We start from the raw sequence: 19,138 nt of genomic DNA, 5'->3' as shown, positions 1-19,138 counted from the left end.
GGGCTTCTGTGTGCCTTTGATGCCTTCCCTGGACTTAGATTTAGGCGAGTGAAGGAATTTGGAATAAATGTACAAATAAAAGCTTTGGGAGAAAGATGAGGAAGCAGAGAGGGGAAGGAGATCTAGGCCCTCTCCTGGAGAAACTAGTTCAGATCACAACCTGAACCTTGAGAACATTGCGGGGGAGCAGACATTGGGGAAAGTGTGAACAAAACAGGGGGAAGAAACCTGAGACGTAAACTCCTCTGGGAAATGCAGCAGTGAATAGAATCTGACAGAACCCTGGGTTTATGGTTTGGATACCTGCAGGGAGAAGTTTTGGCTGGAGTGGAAAAGGGGACCTGGCAGGCGAGCCCAAAACTGGGAAGCAATCCAAAGCCACCCGTCTGCCAGGCCGAGAGGGGAACTCCGGAGCGCCTGCCTGGTAAGCACCTGATTAATGAGTAAGCTGCTGGCTGGTTCAGGTAAGGGTGCACCTGTGATTTAACTAATCTCTACAAAGCTCACATCACGAGCTCTCCACACAGCCTAGTCATTTTTCACTCCAACTGCTTGAGCCTGGATTTTGCCGCGCAGCCTTTAGAGGAAAGGGGTCCTGAAAGAAAGTTAAAAAAAAAAAAAATCTGACTTTTATTGGGTGGTCTTGGCCGTTAACAGAAGTGGCAGTGAAAACAAAAACAGAAGTTGCTTCATAAACTTGGGAGCTCCAGGAGCTATTACTGAACAAAACGTGGGCAAAAGCTAATAGTCTATCCTATGTTATCACAGACTTTGGACGAGCTTGTGTTTTTGTGGGTTTTCTTGTATAATTGGGTTATTATTTTTGTCAATATAATTTTTTAAACTTTTCATTTAAGTGTAACATGCTTAAGAAAAGTTCCAAAAGACTAAATGTATACTGTGCTAAAAGTGGGGCTCCTGGGTGGCTCAGTCTGTTAAGCGTCCGACTTCGGCTCAGGTCATGATCTCACGGTTCGTGGGTTCGAGCCCCACGTCGGGCTCTGTGCTGACAGCTCAGAGCCTGGAGCTGCTTCAGATTCTGTGACTCCCTCTCTCTCTGCCCCTCCCCTGCTCACACACACACTCTCTCTCTCACAAATAAATACAACATTTAAAAAATTTTTTAACAATGATGTGCTAAAAGTTCACAAATTGAAAACACTCTATGACCAGCACTTTTTTCAGTGTGCTGGTCAGTGGTATTAAGTATATGCACGTTGTCATGCAAACATCACTGCCATCTACCTCAGAACTGTTTTCATCTTGCAAAATTGAAACTCTGCACTCATTAAACTCCAACTCCTCGCTCCCTCGTCCTCGCCCCTCCCAGCCCCTGGCAATGGCCCTTCTACTTTCTGTATGTAATTTTGGCTATTTCAGGAACTTCATATGAGTGGACTGGCTTACTTCACTTGGCGTAATGTCCTCACAGGTCATCCAGGTTGTAGTCTGTGTCAGAATTCCCTTCCTTTTTAAGGCTGAGTAATATTCCATTGTATGTATAGACCACATGTGTCATTCATCCCTGATGAACACATGGGTTACTTCTACCTTTTGAGTATTGTGAACAGTGTTACAATAAACTTGAGCATACAAATACTTCTTCCAGATCCTGCTTTCGATCTTTTGGATATATACTGAAATTGTTCAGTCATGTGATAATTCCATTTTTAATTTTTTGGGAACCTCCAGACTGTTTTCCATAGCTGGTTTTGCTTGTTTTTAATTTTATAGACATAGGACCTTCTGATACATACTCCTTGGTCTGGCTTTTTTTTTATTCAAACTTGTGTTTGTGAAACTCCATATTTTATTTTATTTTATTTTATTTTATTTTATTTTATTTTACTTTATTTTATTTTACTTTACTTTATTTTATTTTATTTTATTTTATTTTATTTTATTTTATTTTATTTTATTTTATTTTACTTTACTTTATTTTATTTTATTAATATAATTTATTCTCAGATTGGCTCACATACAACACCCAGTGTTCATCCCAACAAGTGCCCTCCTCAATGCCCATTACCCGTTTCTCCCTCTTCCCTATCCCCTCATCCACCCTCAGTTTGTTCTGTGTATTTAAGAATCTCTTGTCATTTGCCTCTCTCCATCTCTGTTTGTAACTATTTTTTTCCCCTTGCCTTTCCCCATGGACTTCTATTAAGTTTCTCAAGACATATGAGTGAAAACATATGATATCTGTCCTTCCCTGACTGACTTATTTCACCCAACATAATACCCTCCAGTGCCACCCATGTTGCTGTAAATGGTGTGATTTCATTCTTTCTCATTGCCAAGTAGTATTCCATTATATAGATATACCACGTCATCTGTATCCATTCATCAGTTCGTGGACATTTAGGCTCTTTCCATAATTTGGTTAATGTTTGTGAAACTCCATTTTTGGTATAATTTTTAACAGGCACCCAGTGCTTTAAGAAGTTACAGGAGTATTTGATTTTTCTTTGTATTTCATATTCTTTCATATCTTCCACTATTTTTTATAGGTAGAACATCAGTTCTTTTATTTATGTAGCATTTTGTTAGAGTATTGTGTAAAGTAGTACATTTCTTCCTTAAAGTTTAATAGGAGCCTTTGCTGAATGTATTTGAAGAAGTTGTGTTAGGTTCTGTGGGTCTGGTGCCCTTGGGTACATAGTCATCACTCTCTGTTTTTGCTGCCCTAACAGACTTCACAGCCTGGAGAGGCAGACATCCAAGTGAATATTTCTGCATACCCCACAAATTGAGCCCATTTTCATGGCAAACATCCTCTCCAATTTTAATATTGATTCTATAATTTTATGATAGAGAACTTTGATCAGCCATTCAATTGCTTTGGCTGATAACCACTGCATAAGATAATATAATCCTGCATTTCCACACTTCCTCTAAACAGACCTTTTTTGCTTTTTTTTTTTTTTTTTTTTAAGAGAGAGAGAGTGTAAGCATGGGAAGAGCAGAAAGAGAGGCAGACAGGGGATCTGAAACGGGCTCTGTGCTGACAGCAGAGAGCCCAATGTGGAGCTCAAACTCACAAACCACAAGATCATGACCTGAACCGAAGTAGGATGCTTAACTGACTGAGTTACCCGGGGTCCCCTAAACTGGCTCTTCTAATGAACCCTTCTATCCACAATGACCCAATTAAAAAAAAAAAAAAGGCAGCAGTTGGAATCAAATATTTGTAGAAAGCCTGAAGCACCTATGAGTTTCACTGAATACTTTCCTTTTTTTGTTTTAAAATTTTTTAATGTTTATTTTCTGAGAGAGAGAGAGAGAGAGAGACAGAGCACGAGCAGGGGAGGGCCAGAGAGGGGGGAAACCCAGAATCTGAAGCAGGATCCAAGCTCTGAGCTGTCAGCACAGAGCCCAATTCAGGGCTTAAACCCAGGAACCACAAGGTCATGCCCTGAGCTGAAGTCAGATGCTTAACCAACTGAGTCACCCAGGTGCTCTTTTCCTTTTTTAAACCATTTCTGTAGAGAGCTGGGAGAAACGTCTTGTAAATCAGATGATCTCATTAGTTATGTGTTAACCTTAACTTTTTCTTTTAAGTCTGCCTTTATTTATTTATTTATTTATTTATTTATTTATTTACTTTAAGTAAGCTCTTCACCCAACATGGGGCTTGAACTCATGACCCTGAGATCAAGAGTCACATACTCTACCAACTAAGCCAGCTGGGTGCCCCATCAGCTTTTAACAAAGTCTTATTTAAGTGTTCCAGAGAATCCCAGCTATGCTCAAGGAAGTAAGGGAAGTGTGTTCTAATTTGGTCAGCTGGAGTGTGGTAACCACATAATTGTAAGAATATCCTTAGAGGAAGTGCTTGTAAGAATAGAGATGGGGACCTAGGGGTCCAGTTTCCCCTCCCTAGGGTCATCAATATATGGCAGGTCTCCTTCCATGGTACTTCAGGGATGAAGCATGGAGGAGAGAGGGCAGTACATGATCTATTTAGGTGGAGTCAGGGGTCCCGGGTTTGAGTCCCTCCTCTGACATTTATCAGAAATGTGATGTTGAGCAAGTCACTTGATCCCACTGAAACTTGGTTTCTCCACTGATGGAAATGACATCATTTATAGATTTTAATTACATTGTGTCTGTTGTCTCTTTCCCAGAAGGTCACATCATTGAGGTCCTTATCTTCCTGGGAGGTTTGTGGTGCAGGACTGAAAGCAGAGTTTCCTGAATCCAAACCCACTTTCTGTTTTCTTTTTCTTTTTCTTTTTTAATGTTTATTTATTTTTGAGAGTGAGAGAGAGAGGAAAAAAAAGCATGAGACAGGGAGGGGTAGAAAGAGGGAAGGAGATATAGAATTAGAAGCAGGCTCCAGGGTCTGAGCTGTCAGCACAGAGCCTGACGCAGGGCTTGAACTCATGAACTGTGAGATCATGATCTGAGCTGAAGTCGGACACTTAACCTACTGAGCCACCCAGGTGCCCCTTTGGGGTTTTATTTTGAAGCCTTAAAGTCATCGAGCCGATCGTGCTAGCTAGTGCCCAGAAAATGCGGTGTGTGCGCAGGGGATGGGGCAGTGGGTGGAGAGAATGGAGGCTGGCATTCTTTGTTTTGTTTTTCAGTGAGAGGAGAATGAGGCAGAGCAGAGAGGATGCTAGCAGTGGCTAGCAAAGAGTTGGTGGGTTGGAGATTCTAATAGGAGCCCCAAGAATTTGATCATCATGCGGTCATAGCCCAGCCCTCAGGAAGGTGAAACCTAGGAAGGGAATAGCTGATTGGCTCCTTATAGGCAGCATGCAGACCTTTTCTGGGTACCCAGCAGGCCACTGCAATGACATGTCAGGGATTACCAGGGGGACAGAAAACTACAGCGGCCATACCTGGAATGTTTTCTTTTGCTTGTGACCCTGGAACCTTTGCCTTTTGAACAACTGCAAGAGCTGAGATGAGAAGAAATAGTAGCAAAAAGGGCTAAGGTTGAATTCGTGTGATTTAATAGAAATGAAGACATTAACATTTCTGATGACCTTAGTTTCTGGAGCTAGAGTCCTATTGGCCACATATAAACACAATGGAGACATCTTAACGTCCGGCTAACATAACTACTATGGGAATTAAGAGAGGTGACTTAACAAATAAGCTCTCTATCAGTTCCTTTAGGACCCTGCTGTCCTGGCTCCAGAGAGAGCATGCATCCCCCGGGCTCCTCTATGGGTTGGTGGGAGTGGAAAATTACCATGGGGAGGCAGGCTTCCCTGGGCTTCTGCGTGGGTGTTCAGCGTCTGTTGCATCCATCAGCAGACCAGAGCAGGATGTTGACAGTTGGGGCTGCTTCCTTTGTGGGATGAAGCAGGGCGTTGCCTTTAAATGCTGACACTGCAGATTTTGCTTAGTTTATCAAGGAGGAGAGAGAGGGACTGAAATGCATCTCGGGCCAAGCATCAGAGACTTTCTAACAGGCTTCTGTGTCCATCCTCTGTCATGCCTCAACTGTCTGGTCCATCACAGCAACAGATAGTGCTGGAAGATGATTGCTTTGTTCCTGAAGCAGTAAGTCATTTTCAGGGAATTTGGACTCCTGATCAAGGACGGCCTTAGCCAGTGGCATCTAGACTTGCATAGAAATCCAATGCCTCACAATTTGAGCCGTGTACATATTTTTCAATTTCCTTAAGTAGCCACATTATAAAAAGTAAAAAAAAAAGTAAAATTAATACTTACAACTTTTTATATAACTCAGTGTACTAAAAATACTATCACTGCAAGGTACCTGGGTGGCTCAGTCGGTTAAACATCCAATTTTAGTTCAGGTCATAATCTCAAGGTTCATGAGTTCGAGCCCCATGTTGGGCTCTGTGCTGACAGCTCAGAGCATGCAGCCTGTTTCAGATTCTGTGTCTTCCTCTCTCTCTGTGCCTCCCTCACTCATGCTCTGTCTCTCAAAAATAAATAAAACATTAAAAAATCTATTAAAAAATAACTATCATTGCAACATGTAATCCATATAAAATATAAAAACATAATATGTTAATATAAAAATATTCATGAGATATTTTATATTCTTCTTTGTTTTTCATTAAAATGTTTGAAATCCAGCATTTACATTTTATACTTACAGTGCATCTCAATTTGAACTAGCCACATGTCACACGCTCAGTGATCACATCTGGCTTCTGGGTTAGACAGTGCTAGTCTACACCAGGGAGTTCTCAACTGGGGATAATCCTCCCCCGCAGGGGCATTTATTGATGACTGTGGATGTTTTTGATTGTCGCAGCTGGAGGGAGGTGCCACCGGCACCCAGTGGGTAGAGACCAGAGACTCTGCCAGACATCCTTCAATGCACAGGGGAGCCCTCACAGCAAAGAAGGATCTGTCCCAGGACATCAGCAGTGCCAAGGCTGAGAAACACCAGTCTGAACCAATCTCCTCTCCCTGCTTTTTTTCTACAGCAGTGAGAATGAAGCACTGAGAGCCAGGGGGCAGAAGAACAGGTTCTGACGCCCAGGTCTCCTGAGATTAGCCCTGGGGCCTTCCCCTACATCGCCTGTGACCTCCTCCAGACACATGATGGTAGCAGGTGTCCCTTTTTCTAGCACAGCTCAGTAGATGAATATAAGTGGCAGGTCACAAGCTACAGGCAAGAGACCAACCCCCTCCCCGCCCCCAGACCTCCACCGCACAAAAGTCTCTTTTGTGTTACATGAAAATTTAGGGAAAATTCATACACTTGTCAGAACCTGAAGACTAGCCCAGGAGACAAAGGAAACGTTGAGGTCAGCAGGATTTCTGCAGCTGCCATGGGGCCAGAGCTGGAGGAAGCCCTGGAAGCTTGGGTGTCAGAAGGGAGCATCTTTCAGTAAGATCAGCTTTCTTACTTAGCTGCATGGAGACCGTTTTATGCATGTCCATTTATTCTCAGGAGACTGGGTGGCTCAGTCGGTGGAGCATCCAGCTTTGGCTCAGATCATGATCTCTCGGTTCATGGGTTTGAGCCTCACTTCAGGCTCTGTGCTGACAGCTGGAGCCTGGAGACTGCTTCAGATTCTGTGTCTCCCTCTCTCTCTGCCCTTCGTCTGCTTGCACTGTCTCTTTCTCTCTCAAAAATGAATAAACATTAAAAATTTTAATGTTTATTCTCATCAGTCAACAAAAAGTATTTTTCAGTGGTCTGGAAGCCACAGCTTAGAAGTCACAGGACCAAGCGTGTTTTCCTTCCCTCTGTCTTCCTTCTTAGGAGTCCTTTCCCTGTGTGGGTGAGCAGATATGGGACTTCTTGAAATGTTTGTAGAAGCCAATGGGAGAACGAGTGAGTGAATGAGTGAATGCATGACTGAGTTGCACAGAAGAGCCTCAGATAGAAACTAATCTTCCTCCTTTTTTGCCTCAGTGTTACGTAACATGGGTAAGTAAAAATGGTAAGTCACTTTTACAGTAGTTTTTTTCTTGACCCTTGGCCTCCTTTGCTGGTGATGTTGCTTCTGGTCTTCTCTGTGTGTCCAGCCCTGCCCGGCATTCCCAGGTCCGGTTTGTGGGTGGCCTGATAGCACGTTGGGAAGTGACGTGGGAAGTGAGAGCCCCCTGAACTCCTTCCTTCCAGGCCTGAACTTGGTGGAGGGGCTCCCTGTATAAAACTGCCTTTCCCTTTGCCCCACTCTCCTGGACACATTCAGACCTCACTTCTTGCAGCAGGGACCTCGGGGTCCTCCTGGAGCCTGTCCAGACTCCATGCGGAGAAGGGGCCTTTACTGTATGTTTCTGCCAGTGAGGAGCCCGTTAGCCTATGCCACAGCATACTTGGTTCCTGCGGATATACTGGCCGCTTAGCGAACACGAGGCAGCCATTTGTTCAGGCGGTCCGTGTTTTATTTCAAGACTCTTGCTCGGGTTTGCCCACCTTTGTGCCTTTTGCTGTTCATCATCTTAGCAAAGGATAAGGAAGCAGCACTCAGTCTGGCTCCAGCCATTTTGTGGTTAGAAAGGAGCTCAGAGCTGCTTGCAGATGAGATTGGCAGAGAAGCATGTGGCTGTCACACGTGGCTCCCTCCCCAGCCCAGTCTCTTTAATCACGGGCTGACCGCCGGCTCTCTGATCCCCAAATTCACAGATGTCAAAGGGCTAAATAACACAGGAATCCCCAGCCCTCTGACCCAAGGTTGTGTCCTGGCCCGTCTCCCTCCATGGTCCTTATTTTTCTCATGCCATCAGTAGGAGAGTGAGAGGTCTAACTCCCCTGGGTGTGCTGGGTGTGAGGTCACTAGGCTCCAGGATAACAGGCCCAGCTCTGGGACATGGAAAATGTGATGCCTTACACTGAGAACGAGAGGCTTGTCTTGGAACAGAGGGAGAGCATGTTACTTGGATGTTGATCAGTCTCCTTACCGACGGCCAGCAGTGGGGACAAATCCCTGGTCACACACAGAGTGGCTAGCTTCAAGGGCACGGCCACTGCACCGGCTCCCGGTTCTGTACGGCTGCCCAGTGAGCTCACATGGTTGGTACATCCGCAGAGAGGGGACTCTTCTGTCTGCTGATCAAGTACAAATTAAGCCTTTTCCAAGACACCGAGAACTGTTCTCCTCAGAGAATTAAAGCGCGGCTATTTCTTTTTCCTCTTTCTCATCTGCTTATTATTTTATTTACTTTAAACAATACACTTCATCTCTCTTACAATGAGATGAAGCCAGGATTCAGGGATCTGTTCTAAGCACAGTGGATTTCTCCTGATCCCTCGCAAGAACTTGGCTTCATCCAGACAGTCCCCTGGCTCTCCTTAGCTGGAGCACAAGTGCTATGTGCAGAGGGGGTGGCTGCTCCTTGGCTGTCAGCATCTCTGGGGCAGCTGGGCTGGAACAGGAAGTGGCAGACAGAGGACACTCCCCGGCTGCTGTGCGGCTGTTTGCAAACCACCTCCCCTCCCCACGCAGGCGGCTTCCGCAGCTGGACCCGGTTGCATGCGATTACGGAACACGGGTTTGTGCTGCAGACACAGGCCAAGGCCACTGTGGATGCCACTGACATGAACAGGGGAAAGCGGGTGCCTTGCAGCCGGGTCCTGGCTTCACTGTGGTATTTGCTGACCTGGTGCATCACATTAGCTGAATCTTAATGAAAACATTTTTGGAAAGGGATGAAGACCAGAGGTACTTTCATTAAAGGGATCTCAGAGCACCGCTGACCCAAGTTCTCAATGGGACACAGTGCTTCTCTGGTGGGTATGGAACGAACGGCCAGTGTCAGAGGAATGCCACATCTCACTTTTTCTGTTCCATCTGCTTGCTCTGCTGGCTTTATTTTCATTTTAGGAGACAACACAATGTTCTGGTGGAGGGTGAGTACCCAGGGGAGTCATTTTCAGGGGGAGAACATGAGGACATTGGCACAAGGAAAACCTTATGTTCTAACTGCATTTATTTTTCTGTTTTGTTTTTTTTTTCTATTTTGGCTTGAAAAGTTGGAGATTCAGAAACCCCTCAAAAGACAGGCAGTTTGATTTAATGGTACACAAATGGATCTTAAAAACATCCGTCCCTAGCCTGTCTGTGCTGGAGAACTGTGAAGCCAAACAGAGCTATAAAAACTGCTCTGTGCAGCCTGGCAACTCTGCCTCACGCAGCAGCCGCCAGTGGGCCCCCTCTGGATGGGTGCTTGTTGAATCCTGGCGCTGGCAGAAGTTACTGTAAGTCATTACTGCTCACTTTTGCAGCATCTCCTGAAAAGAAAACACACTCAGATGCTTGGTCTGGCCTTTCTCTCTCCTGCGGGTTTCCAGGCCTTTGCTTTGCTCTCAGGTCAATGGTCCCCCAGGAGGTGATGTGTCAGCAGGAAGCTGGACTCCCCCAGACCAAATTCCCATGTGTTCTCAAGGAGGAGGCCGGGAGTTTCCTCTCTGTCATCTTACCCCACTGCCCTTGTCCCCCAGGTCTCTCTACTCATTTCATTTCCCAACAGGGGACTACATTCAGATCATCAAAGAGCCTTGCTTTGGGAAGGCATATGCTAATGAGGCTGGGCCTGGGAGTCGGAGCCTCACTCTGCTGATCTCTTACAGTGGCCCCCTTTCCGGCTCTGCCTGGGCCTGAGATGTCACAGAGAGCACCTCCCCTTTCCTTCCCTGCTCCCTCACTCCCCCATCTGTGGTGCATCAGGAAAGCAAGCAAGCAGCCTGTTTGCCTTTCTCTTTCAACACTGCCACTGATCAGAAATCCAGAAGAGTTCAGCTGGTCAGGTGGCTGCTTCAGCCTTCTTAGGACACGTGGGGGAATGGAAGAATTAGAACTTCAGTGCCCCCAAGAGGTGGTACAGATTGAAAACATAGTTAGGTGCAAAAAAAGTCTAGATGGATGCGTAAGTGACCAATTTCTAGAATTTTCAAAGGAATCTAGGGATTACTTATAGGTAAGCCTCTGCTATGTACAAAAGAGAAGGATGAAGCAAACATGGTCCTTGCATTCAAAGAGCTCACAGTCTTGGAAGGAGGTGAGACAGCTGCTTACATAGCCCGTAGGTGACAGACCCCTACCCACACACAGTGTAAAGAACCTTCTGCCTTCCCCCGCTTTAAGACCTTTTTCAGCAGGGGGGTTAACACAGAGGAACACAAATCAGACTCCATGGGTGTTACAGAGTAATGCACATGTTTACTAGAGACTTCTTGAGGGGGGCTTTGAAGTGGTGAGGGAATGGGCATTGCATAGAACAAAACAGTGAAGACTTAACAGGAAAAAAATCCCCTTCCTTACCCATCTGCCTCTCTGGTTCCACACCTCATGGTGATGGCTGAAAAATCTCTTCTCTCTTAGAGTCAAGCCTCCTGCTGTTTGGCTGTTGCATTTCCCCTTCTCTTTTGTAACTTCACACCACCTTGCCCCATTGATGCTGTCTTCCTTCTTTGCATTCTCTTGGCCCCTCTCAGTTTCTACACCCACTTCCCCCATCAGCCAATGGACGCATTAGTGGGGCAGAGCAAGTGAGGGGGCCTCCTTCCTGATAGGGCTAAACTTCACCTGAGTCTTCTGCTCCTGGAGAACAGGGAAGGTTAATCTCCCTAAGCTTTGTATCTGAAATCCCCCACCCTTCAGTGGTCTGGGAAATGACTTATTACAGAGAACTATCCTTCCCCACATGACTTAGATAAGATCCACTGTTATGGGCCGAATGTATCACCTCAAAATTCATATCTTAACGTCTTGAGTTGCTAATCCCCAGTCCCTCAGAATGGGACTGTATTTGGAGATAGGGTTTTAAAGAGGGGATTCAGTTAAAATGAGGTCATAAGAACAGGGCCCTAATCCACTATGACTGGTGTCCTTATAAGAACAGGGGGTCAGGACACAGGCATAAACAGCGGGACAACCATGTGAAATCAGAGGGAGAAGATGGTTATCTATAACCCAAGGAGAGAAGCCTCAGAAGAAACCAACCTTGACAACATCTTGATCTCGGACTTCCAGCCCCCATATCTGTGAGAAATCAATTTCTGTTTAAGCTCCTTGGTCTGTAGTGCTTGTTATGGCTGCCCTACCTGACTAAGACACCCACCATCCAATCTTTCTTGTGACCACCATAAGACTCATGGATGGCTCCATTGTTTACCTGTGACAGGACTGGACACGGACCCTCAAATTCCCATCTTCATTTCATAAATGGTTAGCTGAGTTATTCTGTCCCCCCATACTGGCTAGACACAGAGGTAGACATATCTTGTTCATCTGACAGACGGACTCCTCCTGATTACAAAACCATCCCAACTTGAAATGACCCACCGGTGACATATCTACACCTCCTTAGAATGTCTGGACAAAATCATTGGGGAGACACTCTGGTCTTTGGTTCTGGAGTGCTCTCTCTACTTCAACAGCCTGAATAAAATGAGTGCCCTTACCTGCTTTGTCTTCTGTCTTTTTTTAAAAAATGTTTACTTGTTTTTGAGAGAAAGAGAGAGAGACAGAGGGGCAGAGAGAGAGGAAGATACAGAATCTGAAGCAGGCTCCAGGCTCCAAGCTGTCAGCACTGAGCCCGATGCAGGGCTCGAACCCAGAACCTGAGAGTTCATGACCAGAGCCAAAGTCAGACGCTTAACTGACTAAGCCACCCAGGTGCCCTGCTTTGTCTTCTGTCTTTGACAATTTGCTGCTGGAAGCCTGTCTGGACCTTGTCTTCTCCTCCTGGTTGCTGAAACCCCTCCAGCCTGTTGGGTTCCTTTCTCATTTGGATTTCCAGGGATCCCACGTGAGTCTAGCTCCTGGTCCCCTGCTCCAGACATTCATCCATGGCAGCATGGTAAGAACTCGACTTCGATTCGCAGTTTGAGTGGTCTTTTGGGTTTGTCTTTTTGCTGTCTACTGTTTAACCTTAGTAAGATGAAAACTCTGAATCTACTTCTCAGCTCTTTCTGAAAAACCCCTCTGACTATATGCTTCACCACTATGGTGACAATTCAGTTCTTCACCTTAAAAACTGGCAGGGTTTCACTGAAAACAATTCAGAACTACATTGGCCCCTCTGGGGCACCTAGACTCTCCCTAAACTTTAAGGGCTTTAAGATCTCTGCTCCTCCAAGGTCAGCTCATTTTGCTTTACAAAGAGGCTGAAAAATGAGACAATGTCTCCAGTCTATCTCAAACGATGCTCAAGAATGTCTCTCTCTCACCATTAGCTCTCTGCTCCTTCTGCTTTTCCCCCCTCAGCGAAACCTCACAACCCTTTTCTTGCCCAGCACCTGCCATATGCCCCACTCTTGTGCCTCCCACACCCACTATTGTCTGTTAGTCTGCAGATTCTCTTTTCCTCCTTCAGCCCATAGTCCTCCCCATCATCCCTCCTTGCCTCCACTAAATTTCCCTATTTCCCAACTCCTCATCATAACCCATACTATTGTGATGGAAAGCTAATGACCCCAAGGCTCACCTGCACAAGGACTTACTTAGACTGACATGCTGTCATGAAGGATTTTCCAGACAATAAGAGTAGGGGAGAGTTTATGGTCAATTCAGACTGGTCCTCAGGGCATCTTTGCCTGTGATTCCTGATTTACAATGACTTGTGGAGCTGGGTCCCAGAGATGCCACTGTATGGTTTGGAAAAGCCAAATGGGCTTCATGAGGACCTTCAAAAAAATCCCCCAGAGACTTACAGGCTAAAACCATTGGGGAGAAACTGTAGAATCCATTCCCACTGTTTTCTCTCAAAAATTGATCACCAAAGATACAAGATTGTAGGTGACAAAGAGATGAACCCATCTCTATGGACATAGACTAGAAAATGCTGGGAAGAACTACTTCAGTCTTGTTCTTTTCAACTAACCACTCTTGGTTACTAATAGTGTAAATGGCTAATGACCGGAAATTAGAGATATTATCAAAAAACATACTGTAAATAAACAGAATAGTCTTCTCTCTGAAGAGTATACTCACTCAACACCATGGAGACACCACTGCATAGAAGGTCAAATCAACAGTGCAAACCAAAGTCTCTACAACTTAGCTAATTAGAAGAAGCAAGTCAGGGCAACCTGCTTCCTTTAAAACTGCCCATAGACAGAGACACTTGCAGTGTCAGTAAAGAGGCTATCGGACTAGGGATTGCCTGGCTTTAAAATGTAGAAGAGAACAAGAATCCAAAATCCATCTCCCTGATGACTTTCCCTGGGGGACCCTCCCCCTGTGAAATGCTAACATGTGTCTATACTAACATGCAAGAGGAAACAATCATTCCCATGAATGTGCACCCTACCCCCTTCCTCATGGGCCAAATAGAACACATTCTGCCATTAACACCTCTTACTTCTCACCACCCTCCCTTGTGCAAAAGCTATACAATGGAGGGACTTGATAATTGTCCACATGACTGCCTTTCTTGAACCTCTTCCTGTCTCACTAGGATCCTTTCCTACCTAGCACAGCTTTCTGCTCAGTAATGCTTCTTGAACAGTTTCCCACTAGAGTCTCAGTATTCTTTGTTCCCACAGCAACCTTACCCTTGAGGTTCCCTGGCTCCCTGTTCACACCTTTCCCCTTTTATGGCTCTCATCAGCCATTAGATTTTTCTTTCTCCTGTCAAAAATCCCAAACCCCATTTAAACCATCAAGTACAAATTATATACTTGACTTTCCTTTAGCTGCTCACTCCACTGACACAGACCAAATCTGGAGGCTGAACTTCTCCCAGTAGAAAAAGAACCTTTTGGACCACTCTCAACACTGCCATAATACCCTCTAAAACAAGAAGAATCCTTTAAGGTCTCCAACCTATAATTCCAGGCCTCCTTAACAAGGAAGTCTTAGTCCCCATGTCTAGTTCCTGTAATAGCCCCATCCTCCCCATGAAGAAGCCAGATAGGATACCACCTAGTCCGAGGCTTGAGAGCAATCAGCAAAACAGTTGCTCTCAGTTTTTTTCTAGTTCTGAAGGACCCCAGCCATTCTGGGCTCTCTCCACCCAATACTACCTGCCTCACGGTTATGAACTTATGTTTTCTGCTTTTGCCAGTATATATTTTTCAAACTTGACTCATAATATCTTTTGATTTCATATGGAAAAGTCAAAAACACATATGGTCCATCCTGTTTCAGGGGTTTACTGAGGTCCTTACTTACTTGTCTAAGCCCTTAAATACAGACCTGAGAGATTTGACCCTCTCCTGCAGTTCTGTCTATATCCAATATGTAGATGACATTTTTTTCTGCTCTCCTGATTTTTAACAGCTCATTTATCACCACCCACTGTGTATTCCAAGCTCTTGCCTGAAAGGCTCTAAGCACTCTAAAAACAGAATGCAATGATACAGTCCTCAGTGCATTACCTTAGGGCATGATATTGCCTTGAGAGGGAAGATTTTATTCCCTAAATGAATTAACACTACCATCAGTTTCTCTCTCCCTGAGACAAAAAGATGACCCCAAGGCTTTCCAGAATGAGTTGACTATTGCAGAAACTGGCACTCTCTTGTCATGCCTACATTTCAAAGCCTCACATCCTCTCTATCTTCTTCTCTCACCTTTGGATTCCCTGTTTTGGACTCATTATCCTTTCCCCTTTTTACAAGCAAAAGGGAAGAACATGCTTTGGGGTCCCCACACTATGTACTCCTAGCCAATATGCTCTTGGAGTTGTACATGATTGTGTTATGCTATGGAAACAAAGTAAGTCACCAACCAAAAATGGAACCCAAATCACTGGCCTATTAGAGGCTTTACCTAAGGAATTAAAGATTCTCAAGATTGAATCTCACAATAGTAGCCACACCCCTGAAATTAAAGGAAACTCCTTGTGTGACAAATATATTACAATAGCTGCTTCCCAAGAAACACTTCCTCAATCACCTGCATACTTCCCATTGCTCAACCTTCTTTAGAGGTGGAAACTCTACCTAAGAAGCTCAGGACACATGAACTGCCATCACTTAAACCTGATAAAACTAATTGGAAATATGCTGGATATTTGATCCACTTAGATGGGCTTTGGAGATGCTCAGATGGTCACTTGGTCTCTTCTCTGTCCCTTACCTGAACTTTGGTTCACAGCCCCCATAGGATTGCACATCATGGCAAAGGTAAAGTCTCCTCTATAATGGTGGGATTACTTCTGAATTCATATTGAACAGGTTCTGTCAACTTGGCCCATGGGTCAGAAATGCAATCCTGGTAAAAATGTAAAAGTAAGACAAGGATAGGAGCCAGCTCCCTCTCCCCTGTCTCCATTGACAAGTGGACTGTATCCACTCCCTGAAGTGTCATGAGCATGAACATGTTCTACCTTAGTCTTGTGTTTTTAACATAATTAAAAGGGTTTTGTTTTCTGTTTTCAAAATACCAGGCTACTGCTACATTATAGCTTCTACTACAAAGAATTTTGTCACTTGGGGGATCCCTTTGTTCCTCTCCAGTGATAGAGGAACTCATTTCATTGCTGGGGGTATGTAGAAGATTCAGCAAATATTTCCTTTCTCACAAAAATAGCACTGTCCTTATCATCTTCAGTCCTCTGGAAAAATAGAATGGGTCAACGGAGCTCTTAAACTCAAGTTTATCAAGTTCACTGAGAAAGTCAGCCTGCCTTGGCCCGAAGTCTTGTCTTTGGCCCTGATGATTCTTTCCTCCTCCCTCTCCATTCAACATTGATTATTTCCTTATGAGATAATTGCCAGGCCAATAAAGATCCCTTGCTACTCTCGGGCCTTGGAAGATCCTAATCTGATATAATCCAATGTCCTTAATTCATGCCAAGGTCTTATTAAATATGACAAGGTCATATTTGTCCCAATGGGCTACATCTGTTTTTTCCCCAGACACCCCATGGCAGCCCTTACCTGATCTTCAGGTTTAAACTCTAGTTTTTTTGAAAGATGCCACTGAAGATCAATCCTCAACCAGGAGGAACTGACCTTATCCTGCCCTCTGAACCACCATATTGCTGCATCACTACATGGAGTACAACCTTGAGTTTATGTTTCACAATTTAAAAATTATACACTTTGGAAGTACCTGGGTGTCTCAGTTGGTTAAGCATCTGATTCTTGATTTTGGCTCAGGATATGACTTCATGGTGTGTGAGTTTGAGCCCCACGCTGGGCTTTGCACTGACTGTGCAGAGCCTGCTTGAAATTTCCTTTCTCCCTCTCTCTTTGCCCCTCCCCCATTCTCTCTCATTCTCTCTCTCAATAAATAAATAAACTTAACACTAAAATAAATAAGTAAATAAATAAATAAATAAAAGTATAAGCCTTTCTCTGAATGGAAATCCATTCTAAATGAGATACCTTAAACTAAGGTTCCATGAAATCCCCCAGAAGCAGATGAGGCCACAAAGCAGACTGCTTTCACAAGGTTATCAGAGTAGGTAAATGGCAGTCCAAGTGTTGAGCATGCATTCTGTCCAGAGTTGCAGAGGTAGACCTTGTTTTATTGTGCTTTGCAGATATTGAATTTTTTTTTTACAAATTGAAGGTCAGTGACAACCTTCTGTTAAGCAAGTCTATTGGCGCCATTTTTCCAACACATTTGCTCACTTCCTGTCTCTGTGTCACTTTCTGGTAATTCTCACAACAGTTCAAACCTTTTCGTTGTTTTTGTATTTGTTATGGTGATCTGTGATCAGTGATTATGACTGGCTAAAAGTTCAAATGATGGTTAACATTTTCTTTAACAATAAAGTATTTTCTAAATTAAGATATGACTTTTTTAGACACAATGCTATTTCATACATGATAGGCTACAGTATAGTGCAAACATTACTTTTATATTCACTGGGGAAGAAAATTTCAATTGACTTGCTTCATTGTGATATTTGCTTTATTGCACTGGCCCAGCACTGAACTCACAATATCTCCAAGATATGTCTGTAAATGGTACTGTGCAGCCATTGACCTAACAAATGATTCAATCATATATCATGATCCAGCAGCCCCAAGAACAACTTTTCCTCCAGCTGAATTTGTTCACAAAGGCCAAATCTGAGACAAATTTATATCTGGTGATCGAGTCTGGACTAACAGTGGTGCAGATCAGGACATCCCCATTGCCTCATTTCCAGACATAGTTGTCCCATCACGAGTTCATGATTGTGTTGAATCAGAGGAGAGACCAGCAATGTTGAACTTTACTTGAGTCCTCTGTTTCTAGAAGACAGTGAAGGCTAATCCCCTAAACTTTTGTTCTCCAAAATCTCCTATGCATTTGTATTTTTGGAAACAGTTATTGCAAGGAACAGCCCTTCCCCATGACTTAGATAAGACCAGCTATCCACTTGTTCTTGTGACCCCTATAAGAATCATGGATTTAGTTTACCTGTGACAAGGCCAGACACAGGCCATCCAAATTCCATCTTTGTTTCATAAATGATTACTGAACTCATTGTCCTCCCAAATGAGGTAGACACAGAGCTAGACATTTCTTGTTCAGCTGACTGACTTCTCCTGATTACAAGACCATCCCAACTATGAAATGACCTACCTGTGACTTTTCTACTCTCCCTATAAATATCTAGACAAAACCACTGCTGAGACACTCTGGACAGTGGATCTGGGATGCTCTCCCTACTGTAGTGAGGAGCTAACATCTACTGAGCACTTAGCATGGGTCAGGAACTGTTCTGAGGACTATATATATTATCTCACTTAACCCTTACAGTAATTGTATGAGGTAGATATTATGTTTTCCCCCATGTTTCAGAAGAGGAAAGCAAAGTTAACTAACTTGCCTTGTGTCCCATGAAAGAAAATGGCAGATTTGAGGTACAAATGCTGCATTCCTTCCTTACAATCTGAGCTATGGCCATGAATTCTCATACATTAAGGGTTTATATACTTGTTTTGCCATATTAGTAACAGAAATTGAAAGTGGTCTGCAAAGCCAGGAAATAAGAGATGCAGGAAGTCTTATAAGAAGGTGGCATTTGAAGATCATGTGGAAGTCTGGAAAAGGCTTTGATGAGCAGAGATGGAGAAAGGACATTGCTGGCCAAGAACAGGCTCATGTCAGCAGACAGTGGAATCAGGCTCTGGGCTCAGGAGAGCTTTTTGGAACCAAACTGTAGGTTGAGGAATCATGCACAGAAAGTGCTGGGGGACACTGAGAGTCCCAGCAGTGGGACTGGCAGTCACATGGCCATGAATTGATGAGTTAGCAGGAAAAGGCAGAAAGTACCGAACACTTCTTTGAGAAATGTGGTGGTGAAACCATGGAGAAAATATAAAAATAATTGAAGAGTCAGTTGGGTCCAGCAAGTGCCTAAAACATACATGTCATGGTGAACTTTATAACCCATAGAAATCGACATTGAGCTTTATTATTCTTCCAGGCACTGGGCTAAGTGCAACTTAGATCCTTCCCCAGATCCTGTAAAGTGGGTACCATAACCATCTCCATATTGACATGAGGATGGTGAAGCTCAGAAAGTTTAACAGTAACTTTCAGGCCGTAGCACCAGTGGGACTCTGATTCATACACTGCCAGTGTATGAATACACTCTAAATTGATACAACCACCTTTGGAAAAGGTTTGGCAATTAAAAAATTTTTTAATGTATATTTCTTCTTGAGACAGAGAGAGACAGAGCATGAGCAAAAGGGGCAGAGAGATAGAGGGAGACACAGAATCCAAAGCAGGCTCCAGGCTCTGACCTATTAGCACAGAGCTTGACGTGCAGCTTGAACTCATCAACCATGAGATCA

General features: G+C 44.1%; 1 non-coding gene across 1 annotated transcript; it reads right to left on the bottom strand.

Annotated features, from left to right (window-relative positions):
- Positions 1-3,619: 3,619 nt before the first annotated feature.
- Positions 3,620-3,692, bottom strand: TRNAK-CUU (transfer RNA lysine (anticodon CUU)). The gene has a single exon. It is a non-coding gene; the product is annotated as a tRNA-Lys (tRNA).
- Between the last annotated feature and the right edge of the window lie 15,446 nt (positions 3,693-19,138).

Source organism: Crocuta crocuta, unplaced genomic scaffold, assembly GCF_008692635.1.
Source record: "Crocuta crocuta isolate KB4526 unplaced genomic scaffold, BGI_CrCroc_1.0 scaffold24, whole genome shotgun sequence".
NCBI lineage: Eukaryota > Metazoa > Chordata > Mammalia > Carnivora > Hyaenidae > Crocuta > Crocuta crocuta.
This window is presented reverse-complemented; position numbering and strand designations above follow the sequence as displayed.